Source organism: Peromyscus leucopus, chromosome 20 (assembly GCF_004664715.2).
Source record: "Peromyscus leucopus breed LL Stock chromosome 20, UCI_PerLeu_2.1, whole genome shotgun sequence".
NCBI classification, from domain to species: domain Eukaryota; kingdom Metazoa; phylum Chordata; class Mammalia; order Rodentia; family Cricetidae; genus Peromyscus; species Peromyscus leucopus.
In genome coordinates this window covers 36,303,080-36,316,950 of record NC_051080.1, presented here as the reverse complement: position 1 = coordinate 36,316,950, position 13,871 = coordinate 36,303,080, and the positions used below count along the sequence as shown (strand labels likewise).

Here is a 13,871-nt window from a genome sequence, read left to right as displayed (position 1 = left end):
GTAGTCAGGTGACTGGAGAAGCCGCTTCTCAGACCTTCATTTCCTGCTCCTAACATAGGAAGTCTAACTCTTCCTCCCTCGGGCTGTGTGCGAGGGCTGTTTCTGGAGAGGTGCGTCCAGCTAAAGGGAACTTCTTAGGAGGTGAAGGCTGGAAGGTGGCTTGCTGGGAGAGGACTTGATCCGCATGGACAAAGCCCTCAGCACAAGAACAAAGGAAAAGAACGTGAAATAAGCCCATTAGATGTTGGGAGGAAAGGCTCAACAAGCCTGGTCGTGCCTCCACCCACAAAGGGCGCAGCGAGCATTTTCTTCCCGGTGCATAAATTGTGTTTTTGTTTTCAACTGTGACTGTATCCACATCCTGCTCTTAATTCTCTTAATATGATAACATTTCCTCATATTATCATAAGCTGTTTGTAAACATGCCCTTTGATGCTTGCATAATATTCCACTGTCCATTTGCACTGTTCAGCAGTCCTCCACTCTGTTGGTCATTTAGATTAGTTCCAGTTTTTACCAGCATAAGGATCTCTACAATGCATGTGTTCCAGATGACTTTGTTAGGACAGATTTCCAAAAGTAGACTTGCCGGTCCAAGGCAAACACGTTTTTCAAAGCTTTGGGGGTACTCGCAAATTTCTCCAAAGACAGCTCTTGTAGGGGCGATCTCAACCAGGATACCTTTACCCAACTCACAGCGTTCCATAATCCCGGATCCCTTAGTGGTGTGTGTGTGTAGGGGGGGAGATTGGGACAGCTGGTGGGCGGGACAGGGAGCTGGTACAAAAAGAAGAAAAAAACGTCCTGGGGATCAGATCCCTGATGCCAGGCCCAGGTTCCTCCTCACCCATAGATAGCTTCAGCCCGGAGTCTGACGGCTCTGTATTAACAGGGAGTGGGCGGGGGGGGGGAGGGGGAGGCGGGGCAGATGGCCGGGAGCCCAGGCACGCAGGGCGTGAGTGTCGACAGAAGTGTCCAGCACCTCACCCAACAAGCATGAGAACCATGAAGCCCCAGGGCTGGGAAGCCGGGGCGGGACCGGGAGGTCAGGGGCGGGGCCTGGGTGACGTCACGCCCCGCCCCCTCCGACTCCCTCCTCCCGGGCTCTGGGCTGGCTGGCGAGTCCTCCCCTGGAGTGACAGGTGTGCGCGTCTTCGAACCGCGGAGGCTGACCTCCCTGCATCAGGTAAGCCCTGCTGATCAGGTAAGCCCCACAGGAGAGGCTCCGAGGCCCGGGCCGGGCAGAGCCTGGAAAAGAGCTGGGGGGTCCCGCGCTCCCAAACTCTCCTTGTCTCTTAGACAGACTTACCTGCACTTGAAAACGTAGGCCTTGGAGGGATTTGAGGCTCGGGAAGTTGAACCGGAAGGAGCCAGTCTCAAATACTTTACAAATGCATTATTCGTGTTTTATGGGACACTGTCCTTAGAAAGGAGTGTGCACTGAGCGCTGACCATTTGTTAAATCGAGAGAGCTAGGGACCAAGTCCTCAGTGTTACTGAGACAAACTGAACCGCCGTGGGATTTGGGTGCCTGTCCTTGCGATCTCTTTTTTTTTTTTTTCTGTGCCCAGGGATATTGGCGTCGCTTTCTCGTACTGTATTTACAGTTCCCATGTCTTGCTTTTCTCTCGACATCGTAGAAGCATCCTCTGGTGTTGCTATTAGTCATCCCCATACGTGTCATCATCCTTTTTAATGGCTGCATAGTGTTACAAGTGAGGGATGGGCGGTGGTTGGGTGCATTCTGAACCCCAGAGGAAGGAAGTGAGGAGAGATGGAGGTGGTATAGAAAGCTGCTGTTTGGGGCGCAGAGGTCAGGAGCCCCCCCCTCTGCCGTGGGATCTTGGAAAAGAGCCTCTTGTTCTGGGGACTTGAGGCATCTACTTTTTTCCCAGGTGTATGAGGCATAAAGGGCTAATAAGCAGAACAGATGGAGGCTGTTTGTTTGGGACCTGGACCAAGGGAGGTCCTAAGGAAAGGGAGGACTCCCAGAATTGGGGGCGGAGGGGTGGTCTCTGGTCTGGAACAAATGGGCAGGCCCCAGGAGAGACAGTGCAGGTCTGCTCTGTGGGGCAGACACAGTGTCCTAGGAGGCAGGGCCAGTGAGCACGAGGCGTGTAGAGTCAGCCTCTTGGTATGAGGCTAAGGAAGAGCTTCAGAGTGGAAGAAGAGGAAGTAGAGGAGGCGAGAGGGCTTTGTAATCAACTCCTGAGTGGACCGGGACTAGGAGGATAAGACTTGTTCAAGATCCAAGTGGGCAAGATGGTACAGGCTTGTGATCCCAGCCCTGGGGAAGTCGAGGGAGGAAGATCAGAAGTTCAAGGCCATTCTCTGCTCTAGCATGGGCTGTATGAGCCCTTGTCTTTATCAAAGGGGGGACCGGGCGGTGGTGGCGGGTGGTGGCACACGCCTTTGATCCCAGCACTCGGGAGGCAGAGCCAGGCGGATCTCTGTGAGTTCGAAGCCAGCCCACTGTACAGAGCGAGATCCAGGACAGGCACCAAGACTACACAGAGAAACCCTGTCTCCGGGAGAAAAGAAAGAAAGAAAAGAAGATATCAGGGGGGTGCGCTGGAAGTAGCTGAACCGGTAGACAGCTAGCCTAGGTGAACAAAGCCATAGGTTTGGTCTCTACCACTACTGCGATGGATGTGGTAGCTCACGCCTGCAATCCTAACACCAGGGACGGGGAGGCAGCCTGGATTAGAGGTTCAAGGTCATCCTCAGCTACATTTTAAATCTGAAGCCACTCTGAGATACATGAGACTCTGTCTTAGCACCCCCCACCACCACCCCACCCCCTGGGCTGGGGAGATGGCTAAGCAGTTAAGAACACTGACTGCTCTTCCAGAGGACCGAGGTTCAGTTCCAATGGCAGCTCACAACTGTCTGTCACCCCAGTGCCAGGGGATCTGACACCCTCACACAGACATACATGCAGGCAAAACACCAGAGCACATAAAACAAGAAATCATTAGAAATGTTTTTAAAGCCGAGTGTGGTGGTGCATGCCTTTAATCCCAGCACTCAGGATTCAAGTTCAAGGCCAGCCTGGTTTACAGAGCGTGTTCCAGGGTCGGCCAGAACTACACAGAGAAACCCTATCTTGAAAAAAAAAACAAAATTAAAATTCCACATGCGGGGGAGGTGCTGGTGAACCAGCCCGGAGGGTAAAGGACTTGCTGCCAAGCCTGAAGATCTGAGTGTGACTCCCAGGACCCACATGGTAGGAAGAGAGAGCTCTGACCTCTGACCTCTGCACAGGCTGCTGTGGTACATGCACACAGGATCTCAGAGCTTGACTGGGTAAGAGGAGAGAGCGTGAAATCATCACTGTCCTGGGACCAGCTGAGGCTTACTTAGAGAAAACAGGAGTCTCTGCTGAGTGTCCACTTCCTCCCCAGTGAACTGGGTCTGACAGTTTCCACCTGCAGAGGAAGCCAGGCCTCCTACTTCAGGAGGTCCCATCGACTTCTGGTCATGCGCCCTACCCTGCCTCTCACCTTCTGAGCTCACGAACCATCTTCAGAAGTTAAGTGGCGGTGGACTCAGGGGGAGCCAAAGTTTTGCCGGTTAGGGTGGGGGGTCACACCCCTCTGTTCCCAGCCCTGCAGCTGCCCGCTGGGGTTCTGAGCTTTCCTGTGCTCGGTCCTTCTGTTCCCAGCAGGTGAGAAGCAAAGCCAACTTCTGGGGTAGCAGCTAAGCTTCAGGAGTGTGCAGTTAGGGCCGGCAGACCGTCAGGTGTCCCTTCCCACATGGCCTGATACATCAGGGTGGTAGGTAACCAGGCCTCCTTATACCTGGGGACCTAAAGCAGGGTGGTGCTCTGACTTTATCACCTCCCTGTTCACAGACAATAGGTTTCATTTTATAGCTACAATATTTTTAACAGCATGCCGATGAGGCCCAGGACTCAGAATCAGGTCCCTTGCCTTGGGCCTGAGACCCATTCACTTCTCCACTGATCTGGTCAAGACCCAAACCTCCAGACAGGCATGGAGGTTCATGTCCGGAGTGCCAGCAGCAGCACTCGAGGGGGAGGCAGGAGGAAGAGTTTCGAGCTTGAGAGGTCCACACTTTCCTTAGCAGCGCTGCCTGTCTGAAGAGACAGAGGATAACAAAAACAATGGACCACTGACGCTCCTGGCAAGCCTCGTCTCCTACCTGGCCGTTTCTTGGTGTCCTTTACGGCAGTACCAAGCTTGTTGGTTGTTGAGATGTCGCCCAGGCTTGCCTGGAGCCTGCTATGGAGCTGAGATGACATTGAACTTGCTGATGCTCTGGTCCTGGGAGTGCAGGCGGCGTGTGTCAGCAGCATGCCCCGTTTATGTGGTGCTGGGACTTAAACCCAGAGCTTTCCCTGCGCGCTCGGCAAGCACCCCACCAAGCGAGCCCCATCCCGTCCGCACTTTATTTTTGTGCTAGAAATCGAACCCAGGGACTTGTGTTTGCATTGAGTACATCCAGCCCTCAGAGCAATGCCAGTGAGGTAGACTGTCATCTTACAGATGGGGAAACTGAGGCACAGAGTAGTAGACTGGCCCAGAATAGAGCCAGGATCCACTCCTAGGCCATCTAGTACCAGCATGTTGCTGTTTCTTTTCTTTTCTTTTTTTTTTTTTTTTTTTTTTTTTTTTTTTGGTTTTTCGAGACAGGGTTTCTCTGTGTAGCTTTGTGCCTTTCCTGGATCTCACTTTGGAGACCAGGCTGGCCTCGAACTCACAGAGATCCGCCTGGCTCTGCCTTCCCGAGTGCTGGGATTAAAGGCGTGCGCCACCACCGCCCGGCAGCATGTTGCTGTTTCTATTCTGATTGGCTTTCTTCTGAGTGTGCCTAATACCCAGCCAGATTTTCTTTGTTTGTTAGTTTGTTTTCTATTTTTTTTCCAAGACAGAGTCTCTTTGTGTAGCCTTGTAGAGCTATCTTAGAACTCACTCTGTAGACCAGGCTGACCTTGAGCTCAGAGACATGCCTGGCTCTGCCTCCTGAGTGCTGGGATTAAGGGTGTGTGCCACCACCTGGGTCAGGTTTTCAATTTTTAAGACAGATTTATTTTGTTGGGTAGTAAGTAGTGCACACCTTAAATCCCAGCACTGGGAGACAGAGGCAGGCGGATCTCTTTGAGTTTGAGGCCAGTCTGGTCTACAAATTGAGTTCTAGTACAGCCAGGGCTGTTATACAGAGAAACCCTGACCCTAAAAAACAAACAAAACAAAGTTATTGTTGTTGTTATTATTTTAATATTTTTTAAAAAATCTATTGTATAAGTGTTTTGTCTACATGTATGTTTATGCACCAGGTACATGCCTGATTCTGGCAGAGCCAGAAGGGGCCATCAGATCTCCTGGAACTAGAGTCACAGGTGGTTGTGAACTGCCTAATGTTGGTGCTGGGGACCAAATTCCAGACCTCTGTAAGAGCAAGTGCTCTTAACCACTTAGCCATCTCTCATGACCCATCCCCACCCCCACCCCTGACACACACACACACACACCCCAGACAAGGTTTCTCTGTGTAGCCCTGGCTGTCCTAGAACTTGCTCTGTAGACCAGGTTGACCTGGAACTCAGAAATCTGCCTGCCTCTGCCTCCTGAGTGGTGGGATTAAAGGCGTGCTCTACTACTGCCCAGCTAACCCCACAATTTTTTTGGGGGATCGGTTTCTCCATGTAGCTTTGGTGCTGTCCTGGATCTCGCTCCATAGACCAGGCTGGCCTCGAACTCACAGAGATCCGCCTGCTTCTGCCTCCTGAGTGCTGGGATTAAAGGTGTGCTCCACCACTGCCCGGCTAAACCCACAATTTTTAAATACATTTATTTACGTGTTGGTTTGTTTAGTGCATGTGTGAATGGGGAGCATGCCACAAGCATACATGTGTAATATACATATCAGAAGATGACTACTCAGTTCACTCCTTCCTCTGTGAGTTCCCGGGATGAGACTCAAGTAGCCTGGCTTTTTATCCACTGAGTCATTTCCAGGCCAGTTCTGAGACAGGAAGCTACGGTTAGGAAAGATTTTGAAAATCAGCCTCCCAGCATAACCTTGGAGTAGCCGGGGAAGAACATGTGGGCACATGCGACCCACTTGTCTAGCCTGTAAAAAATACTTAGAGCGTGCATTTTGTAGTTTTATTCTTACATGTTCACAGCATGTAAGTTCTACTATGTTAGGAATACATTATAAATATTGCAATAGAATCCCCAGGGGCTGGAGAGATGGCTTGGGAAGATGGAGAAACATGAGGTCTGAGCTTAGTGTGAAAAAGGCGGATGTGGCAGCTGCCATCTCTCTTCCTGGAGCTGGGGAGGCAGACCCTTAGGGCTGCTGGCCAGCCAGTCTAGACAGATCGGAGAATTCCAGGTTCTCAGACTGACCCCATGTCAAGATTAAGGTGGCTTCCAGCCCCCAAAGAAGGTGGTTCTCAGCAGAGGCAGAAAGAAGTTCAAGGCCAACCTGGTCTTCCTAGGGAGTTCCAGGATAGCCCAGGCTACACAGAGATCCAGTCTCAAAATAATAATATAATAATAAATAAGGTGGAAGTTGATGGAGGAAGGCATCCACCGTCAGCCCTTGGCCTCCATCTGAATGCACACGCATGTGAACATGTACCTGCCTACATGCAAACAAATAACATCTAGAAGACCAAACTGGATGCTGAATAAGAACACAAGCTGTAGTTTTTCTATTTTTCTTTCTGTCTATGCTCACTAGTTCTTGCTAGGTGCAGAGGCCCAACCATGGACACAGCTAATTTTGTATTGTTTGTGGTCTGTCTGTCTGTCTGTCTCTCTCTCTCCAGGGTCTCACTATATAGCCCTGGCTGGCTTGGGACTCCCTACATAGACCAGGTTGGCTTGAACTCAGAAATATCCCCGCTTCTGCCCTCTGAGGGTTAGGCCTCAAGGTGAGCACCACCACACTTGAGAGACACAGCTCCCTGGGTGGTCACCAGCATCCGTGGGGAGTGGATTTGTGGTGTCTAGAAGAGCAAAGAGACTTTTCAGTAGGGATCTCGGGTACCAGGGGCAGGTCCCCATTGTCATGTATTGAGGAAGCAGAGACCCACCAGGCTCCAAGCTGGGTCTATGGAAAGAAGCACATTGGTCCTTCATGGTTTTCCTGAATGTAAACTCAGCTCTCTGAGCCTGGGCTTTCTCCCTATTCACAAGAAGAGGGATTACCTTCCACCCACAGAATTACTGTGGAATTACACCAGATGCACTAGAAATGCCCAAGGGGCAACCAGACATACTGTCCATTCCATACATGCTGACTGTCGCTCTCCCACCCCATCTCCACGCAAGGTTCAAAGCTGTTCTCAGCAATCTAGACGTTTCACTCAGAGTCCTGGGGCTGTTGGAGAGAGTGACCATCCGAATCTGAGGAGAGGGGGAGAGGGGGTCATGGGCGTCAGCTGACTGGCTTCCCGAGAGGGAAATGGCTGAAGTGAGTGCTTGCTGGGGTCATTTCCCCCGACTCCTACCTCCCCTACCATTCAAATCCTACCTTCCTCCTGCCCCACCAGCTCCCTCCTGCCACACAGTCAACCCCCCAGATTCTCTGTAGGTAGGATTTTAGGGGGCAGTCTGACTGTGGGAACATTGGGCAGTGTTTCCCTTAAGCTTAAGAACAAAAGTGCCGGGCCGTGGTGGCGCACACCTTTAATCCTAGCACTCTGGAGGCAGAGGCAGGTGAATCTCTGTGAGTTTGAAGCCAGCCTGGTCCACAAAGAGAGTTCAAGTACAGCCAGGGCTGTTATAGAGAAAAACCCTGTCTCGAGGGGAAAAAAACGAAAAAAAAAAATGTGGCTGGATATGATGGTATACCTGCTGTCTAGACACTCAGGAGCCGAGGGGTGCGTCCTTGAGTCTAGGACTTTGAGACCAATCTGGGCACTGGTGTGCGTGCGTGCGTGCGTGCGTGCGTGCGTGCGTGCGTGCGTGTATGTATGTGTGTGTTTGTGTTTGTGTGTGTATGTATGTGTTTGTGTGTGTGTGTGTGTGTGTGTGTGTGTGTGTGTGTGTGTGTGTGTGTGACTCAGTGGTGGCACTAGCCTGGTGGTGCAGTGGTGTCATGGAATGCCCTGGGGACAGAGCAAGAGGGCAATTCCTGTCTGTAATGTTCTTTCTAAACTGGCTGCCCATCTTTCTTATGTATCACAAGCCCTGTTGTTGATCTGAAGTCTGGGTGAAGTCTCTCAGGCCCCTCAAAGGAGCTGGCATCAGGAAGTGTTTGTGGACAGGCATGTGACCCGGCCAGGACCCGAGTCACGTGGAGCTGAGGAAGAGGGGACATCAGCTTCGCTCCAGCCCCAGATAATAAGTGGTTGTGCACCCCTGGGGAGGCACTCCTGACTTCCCAGAGTGGAAGAAGCATCTTTTTGGAGACTGTTGACAGCCTTACAAACAAGGGGCATTCATTGTGCTGAGCGGCTGTTAGAGGAGCCCAGAGGGGCAGGGAGGTGACAGGCAAAATGTAAGGAGATGGGGTGGAGTTGAGGGTGGGGTAAAGAGTCTTTGGGGTCCGTGGGAGATTTTAGAGTTTCTTCTTCTTCTTCTTTTTGTTTTGTTTTTTTTTTTTTTTTTTTTTGAGACACAGGGTTTCTTTGTATAACAACTCTGGCTGTCCTGGAACTCACTTTGTAGACCAGACTGGCCTCGAACTCACAGAGATCCGCCTGGCTGTGCTTCCCAAGAACTGGGATTAAGGGTGTGTGCCACCACTGCCAGCCACAGGCTGTCTTCTAAAGGACAGAGAAGAAGCCCACTTATGACCATGGGGTTGGAGGCCAGAGAGATAGCTCAGCAGTTAAGAGCATTTACTGTTTTTGCAGAGGACCCGGGTTCAGTTCCCAGCACCCACATGGTGGTTTAAAACCATCTATAGATAAATACATACATTCAGGCAAAACACTCATACACATAAATAAGTAAACCTTAAAAATGTTGCCAGATGGTGGTGGCACACACTTTTAATCCCAGCACTCAGGAGGCAGAGGCAGGCCTGGTCTACAGAGTGAGTTCCAGGAAAGGCTCCAAAGCCACACAGAGAAGCCTTGTCTCAAAAAACGAACAACAATAACAAACCTCAAACAAAAACCAAAACAAACAAACAAACAAACAACAACAACAACAACAGTCATACTTATTGGTGCAGACCTGGATTTCCAGGTACTCAAGAGGCAAAGAGGATTGCAAATTAAAGGCTAGCCTGGGCAAACTTTTTTGAGACTGCCTCAAAACAAAAAGTCAAAAAAAGGCTAAGGCTGAGGCCATAGCCTTGCAAGGCCCTAGGTTCAACTCCACAGTACCAGAGTCCGTTGGTGAGTGGTGAAGGACCGTGGAGGTGACTTGAGCTATGTACAGGTAGCCATTGAAGAGACTTGGGCAGGTCGGTCTAGGCAAAGGCTTTGCAGTCCGATGAAATGAAAGAGACCAGTATGTGAGGTGTGAGGTGGGGCTGGAGGCGCTTAGGAGCCAGATCGCTGCAGCCCAGAGAGTGGATTTCATCTGTAGTTGTATTTATTGATAACTGAGGGAAGGTTCTCAACAGCTGTCCGGGTAAAAGGCAGAGGTTGGCGGCAGGATTCAGAGTACAGTGGGGATGTACTAGGAGAGAGGATAGCCCAGTTTGAAGTGGGGGATGGCGAGGGGAGAGAGAGCCCTTTCCCACTGAGCCCAGGCTCATGTATCCTCAGAGAATTTGCTAACACAGAACCCTGGCATCTGGAACACAGAGATGGTTCCCATCAGCTCCACCCCAGGGCACAGGGCAGGGAGACTGAGGACCTGTGCAGGCAGGTCATCTCATTCAACCTCCAGAGAGAGACTTGAATTCTCGAAGATTCCATTGATGTCCGAAGACTAGTTGGGATTCAAACCTAGGCAGGCCTCTTGCAGCTCTGGCTCCAGGCTCTGAAGGTGGAGCCTGAGCTGGGTAGCTTGTGGGATTACCCAGCAGCCTGAGTGTTAAAAGGAAGAACTGAGAGGCAGCCAGAGCCTTGGGGAACATCTGGGGACAGGGAGCTGGTGCCCCGTTCAGCAGTGGGGCAGCTTCCACAGGCTGGCAAGCCCCTGGGCGAACTCTTCAGGACACAGGTGAGCTATACACTTCAGGGGGCTGGGGAGACACCCAGGGTCTGCCTGCTGGTGCCTCAGATGCTCAGAGCAAGATGGGTAACACTTTAAGTGCTTCCAACTAGGCCTGCAGCCTTCCAACCTGGTCCACCCCTGAAGGGGCTGCTGGTGGTCCTTCAGAGGATGGAGGAGGAGGCAGGAAGTGACCAGGATGTAGCTTACAGCACTAAAAGGAAACCCAGTTAAGAGGCCCTGATTTAAGTCTGCTCTCCTAAGAACAGAAAAAGTAACTACTACTCAGGCCTTCTTCTGGGCAAAGTTATTTTTGAGGATTTATTATTTATTTGTGTGCTTGGTGTTTGTTTGTTTGAGACAGGGTTTCTCTGTGTAGCCCTGGCTGTCCTGGAACTAGCTTTGTAGACCAGGCTAGACTTGAACTTATAGAGATCCACCTGCACCATTAGGCCACTTTTGTGGATTTTATCTATCTATCTATCTATCTTTCTATCTATCTATCTATCTATCTATCTATCTATCTATCTATCTATCTATTTTTGGTTTGGTTTGGTTTTTGAGACAGGATTTCTCTGTAGTTTTAGTGCTTGTCCTGGATCTCACTCTGTAGCCCAGGCTGGCCTCAAACTCACAGAGATCCACCTAGCTCCGCCTCCGAGTGCTGGGATTAAAGGCGTGCACCACCACCACCACCACCACCACCACCACCACCACCACCACCACCACCGGCTGGCTCTTTTGTGGATTTTTAATCCATGTCATCCACACTTTACAAAAGAGATGAAGAGGCTTTAAGGAATTTCAGCCTTTGAAGACAGCTTCTTTTCTGGTTGTTGTTGTTTTTTTTTAAATATACTTATTTTTAATTATGTTCATGGGGGGGGGGTAGTGTGCACATAAGTGTAGGTGTCATGGAGGCCAGAAGAGGCATTGGATCCCCTGGCTGGGTTAAGATGATTGTGTTTGACGTGGGCTTTCCACACACGCAGTATGAGCCCTTAACTGCTGGTCCATCTCTCCAGTCTCTTGGTTCTGTTGTTGTTTGAGACAGGGTCTCTACCATGTAGTCCTGGCTGGTCTGGAGCTTGCTGTGTAGATCAGGCTGGCTTCAAACTCACTCCTGCCTCTGCTTCTGAAACACTAGGAAAGCATGCTTGACTATGCCCATTCCCTGAAACCAGCCTCTTAGAACCACAGGGACTCTTGCTTCCAGCTCCCCAGCCAGGTTCCTGCCCTCCTTAGACATCATCGGTCTGCAGGGGTGGCAGGCCGTGGAGGAGAGTAAGTAACGGGGCCCTTGGGACCCCGCAGTTCTCTAACTGGGAGGCTGGAGTTTTAAAGTATCTATTTGTTTGTTTGTTTATTCATTATTATTTAGCTTTTTGAAACAAGGTTTCTTTGTGTAGTCCTGGCTGTCCTGGAACTCTCTCTGTAGACCAGGCTGTCCTGGAACTCACAGAGATCCGCCTGCCTCTGCCTCCTGAGTACTGGGATCAAAGGCGTGCGCCACCACCGCCCGGCTTAAAATGCTTATTTTTAATTTAAATTTTTTCTGTGTGTGAGGGCTGGAGAAATAGCTCTGGTGGCCCTTAACTGCCGAGCAGTCTCTCCAGTCACTTCCGTGTTTTAAATTTACATTTATTGATTGTGTGTGGGCCATGGCGTGTGTGTGTGTGTGTGTGTGTGTGTGTGTGTGTGTGTGGAGGACAGAGGACACCTCCTGCCACCGCGTGGGTCCCAGGAACCAGATGTAGGTTTGCCAGGCTCGGCTGCAGGTGCCTGTCCCATCTCCGCAGCTCCGGAGTGGCTTCCTTACTGGACAGTATGGAGCCTGAGCCAGAAGGAGGATGCCAAGGGCTTATTCCTTCACAAGCCTGGGTGAAGAAGCCCTGGCAGGTCACCGCCTCCTCCCACGGTGGATGTGAGCGTCTCATGAGTCAATGCTGGCAGTGTGGCCTGTTGCTAGGGTCTGAAACTGGGGGACAGCACTTTGTGTTTGGTTGAAAGGGGGAGAGCAGAGGCCTCTTCACAGTCCACTCCCTCACCAGCTATCTGTTAAATGCCTCCCAGGTGCCAGACACCATTACAGATATTCACGACATAGCAGGACCCGAAATAGCACCGACTCCCTGCTTTCATGTACCTTAGTCCTCTACGTGGGAGACGGAGGTGAACAGCACAGGGGCAGCACCCATGTTACTGGGTGCCGAGTGGCAGTGTACAGTGGCATGCTGGAGAGACGCTAACCCCACCGGGTCCGGGGTCCAGGATGGAATTTTTTTTTTAATATTTTTTTTTTATTGATAAGGAGTCACACAGTCTTTTTTTTTGTTTGTTTTTTATATTTTGTTTTTCAAGGCAGGGTTTCTCTATGTAACAGCCCTGGCTGTCCTGGAACTCACTCTGTAGACCAGGCTGGCCTTGAACTCAGAGATCTGCCTGCCTCTGTCTCTCAAGTGCTGGGATTAAAGGTGTGCGCCACCACTGCCCGGCTCAGGATGGAATTTTATACAATTGATTTTAAATTTGGTTCGATGATATGTGCATGGGGGTACATACATGCCACAGAGTCCGTGTGGAGGTCAGAGGACAACCGTAAATAATCCGTTCTTTCCTATCTTAACATGGGTTCTGAGGCTCAAACTTGGAGTCCTCAGGCTTTCTGTGGGGCTAGCACTTGACTCAATAAGCCACCTTGCCAAGCCAGCAATAAAATTTTAAATCAGGAGACAGGGAAGCCCTTTCTTGAAAGGACTGAGCAAGGAGCCCCAGGGAAGTGCTTGGGTAAGTGTATGGCTTTCAGGAAAGTGTGCCAGGCAGTTGAGTGGCCAGGGCCAGGACAGAGACTCCTAACGGAGGAACCAAAATCAAGAATGCTGCAGGCGGGCCATGCAGGGGAAGGTCATTTTTAGGACTGTCCCAAACACTTGGTAAGCCAGAATGTCCGCAGTCAAGAGTCCAGCTTCTCTGCGAGGTCCTGGTCTCGTCTGCACTGTGCTGCATGCCCAGGGCTGTGCCTAAGCCCCGAGCGCAATGCTCAGGAGTGCCCAGTGGTGCTGAGGAGTGTGAAATTAAGAAACAGTGCAATGTCCAGTGTGGAGAGGAGGAGGGAGAGCCGTCACCCCTGACAACAACACAGAACTGTGAAAAGCTGGTGGGGCCCCTGGCGAGCTTGTGGGTGAATGGAGGGTGCCTAGGGGATGCCATCAGGCTATACCTTTGGGCTTGAAAGGTGGAAGTTGAAGAGGGGGGACCTTTGAGAGAGAGTAAAAGGTAAAGCAGAGAAGACTGAGGCGGGCCCTTGCTGCTGCTGGCATTAGGCAGGATTTCTGTTTGGGAGCAGTCTCCCGCCTTGCCTTCCTTCCTCTCCTCGGCTGGGTTTTGCGTCACGGCTGTCTCCCCTTAGAGCTCAGCTGCAGATCTGTGTGGAGGACTCACAGCTTGGACTTATGGGGGTGTAGGAAGGAAGAGGATCAGGCCACAGGCAACTGTGTGGGGAGCATCCTTCCAAGGGGGGCAGATCTGGGAAAGAATCTAGGGGGCCCAGCGACCCTGTACCCCACAGCAGGTCTGATGTGTGTGTGTTGGAGCTAGGGGCTCTAAGACCAGCTCCCCCCCCCCCGACACCTACCAGAGGTTCCATAGTGGGGGGGGGGCCAGGGAGAGGCTACAAGTCCTGCCTGGAATGGAGGCGGGCAGGTGACGGGATGAAGAGAGGAAGCTGGGACAGTGAACCGCAGACACAAGTCTTGTTCCAAAGGGCATGCGATGTCCAGG

General features: G+C 51.3%; 1 protein-coding gene across 1 annotated transcript in view; it reads left to right on the top strand.

The window, feature by feature from the left end:
* The first annotated feature begins 1,104 nt into the window (after window positions 1-1,104).
* The window catches only part of LOC114694261 (casein kinase I), a 37,974-nt gene continuing 25,207 nt past the window's right edge, over window positions 1,105-13,871 (top strand). The window contains exon 1 of the mRNA XM_037197667.1: window positions 1,105-1,186. The gene's annotated coding sequence lies outside the window, so the exon portion shown is untranslated. The remainder of the gene's footprint in view (window positions 1,187-13,871) is intronic.